The sequence below is a fragment of the Nicotiana attenuata genome, unplaced genomic scaffold (assembly GCF_001879085.1).
Source record: "Nicotiana attenuata strain UT unplaced genomic scaffold, NIATTr2, whole genome shotgun sequence".
NCBI lineage: Eukaryota > Viridiplantae > Streptophyta > Magnoliopsida > Solanales > Solanaceae > Nicotiana > Nicotiana attenuata.
The window spans coordinates 232417-234987 of NW_017671881.1; positions in this window are offsets into that span (position 1 = coordinate 232417).

The window sequence follows — 2571 nt, forward strand, 5'->3', positions numbered from 1 at the left end:
GGCCCAGCTATGTCACATGTGTGTTCTTGTGTTTAGCAATTGGAATTTAAATCCACAGCCCATATCTAATCCTTATGACCTTAGTCAATTAGTAAGACCCTCAAAATAATTTTAGGAGGGCCATTTTAGATAACCCAATAGTCCATGACCCTTCAAGCTTAGTTTAATATCCTTTAAAAGATGAAACCGAGGTGCGCCGCGCCAAACAAAAATCGCAAATTTGTGTGGCCCTCTTTAATTACTTCCATTTAAAATAGTTAGAAATCGGGACGGGCCATTTAGCGAATTTTTATGGCCTCCCGCAAAGTTAATAATACGCTAGCTGCTTTAGGCCCGGCATTTAATAATATTACCTTCTTAAATACGGGTGCACATTTATGTTATCCAGATCCAAATCTCAACGAAGTCGAAATGTGTCAAAAACCGCGGGTGCATTTATGTGACGTGGTTCGATATGCCTTTTTACGACGTTGCAATTCTCTTTAAAAAGAATAATAAAAGCGATTTAAAGTTAAAAGGCACATAAGTGAAAACATGTATTAAAATCAGATTTTTAGCCAATTATAATAATTTAAGCGACCGTGCTAGAACCACGGGATCCGGTGGTGCCTAACACCTTCCCTCGGGTCAACAGAATTCCTTATTCAGAATTTCTGGTTCGCAGACTCCAACTGGGAAGTCGAAGTTTTCCTCGATTTGGGATTCAAGTTAAACCGGTGACTTAGGACACCAAAAGCCAATCCTATCCCAAGTGGCGACTCTAAGAATAAATAAATAATCCCATTTCGAATAATGTCACTTTAAATGGAGAAACTCCCTTATACATTATCCTTCGGGGTAGGTGTGTAAAAAAGGAGGTGTGACAGCTCTGGCGACTCTGCTGGGGACACGAACCCAGAATTTCGATTCAGGGTTCAGGAATTCGAGCTTAGTATTATTGTTATACTTGGCTTTATCTGATTTTTCTACATGTTCCATGCTATATGTGCTAAATGTTTTACCGCTTTGATATTATCTGAATTGTATATATAATATTGTTACGAAACCCTTCTCTTCTCATCTCCGGGGATGTGCTCACTGGTTGAGACTCTCTATTCTGTTAGTGTCAATACCATAAAATAAGAAAGAGGCCGGACAAGTTACTAAGTCGGATGGCCTTTTGGTTCCCGGTATGTAGCCCCCTCCTCGACTCGAGTTGTGCACTCGGGTACACAGTCTAGAACATATACTCAGGTTTTGAACCTAGAATAACTCGACCTCATGCCGAATCCCTAGTAGGACGTTTGTTTGCATCATGTGCATTTGACTTAGGGGACTCAACACAGGGGTTGGGTCCGTCTAGGACAGGTGACCTGAAATGAATCGACCACCCTGATGCATCTTACGTGCTACTTGCGCATTTATTCGCTCGGCTTTGCATGTTGATCGGCTTGACTAAATGAGTGAAAATTGAGAAAATAAGCAGTGTTAGGACTAAGTGAGGGGGACCATTTGAGAAAAAACCAATACCCAAATAGTACCGAAATGCTGCTGGATTTTTGAAAAATGAAAAATGGAAAAGAGAAAAAATATTTGAAAGAAAAACAAGAAAACGTAGAAAGAAAATTGTTGTTCAAAATAGTTTTTGGCAAATCTGCCCGAACTACGCTAGTTTGATTCTCACCGGATGTAAGATACGTAGGCAACCCTCGTCGGGTCCAACCACCCTTTTGCAAAAATAGCCAAAAAAGGTCAAAATTTTAATTTTTGTCACAAATAAGTCAGGTGATGCCATTCTTGCTTAAAATAAGCCGAATGTCCCCAAAAGGGCGCCTGAAGGCCGTTTTTGCAAGAACAACCACCTTGGGTTATTTTCAATGGCTAGCAGGCACAGCCTTATAATCTTCCCCCGGAAGTGCTGAAAGGTCGTAACTGCGAAACCAAGTCTTTGTTTTTCTTAAATGAAAATTCTACAAAAAAATAGCCTTTTTTCTGTTTAAGTCAAGTTAAGTCATTAAATCACTTTAAATAAATGTGCAGGATGAGCACGATTCAAAATAAACCTTTCTCAATCATGAATAAAATTCCTTTGGTGTTGCGTCTGTGGTGGAACGATCTAGGAGGAGAAGGACAAGATGAAGTCAAAAAATATTTGAAAGGGCTTACCGGTTTGTTGGAAATCACGCCTCGGGGAGACATCATAAGGGCATTAGTTACATGTTGGGACCCGGCGCACAACGTGTTCCATTTTTCAGACTTTGAACTCACCCCGACCTTGGAGGAAATAGCCGGGTACATCGGACGTGCTGAGGTTCCTTTAAGACACAAATACTTGATTGCCCCGAGAACCGTGGTCGTGCACAAATTCTTAGACTCACTGAAGATAAGCAGGACGGTCCACAACACGGATTTGGCAGATGGCTTTTGTACTCCACACTTCATATACCATAGATATGGCCACATTGGAGGGTTCAATAACCCGGAGAAAAAGATATGTAGCAAAGGAAACCGCCAAAAATGGAAAGAACATAGACGTTTCGCTTTTATGGTGGTCCTTTTGGGGCTTTTGGTATTCCCGAGGAAAGATGGAAA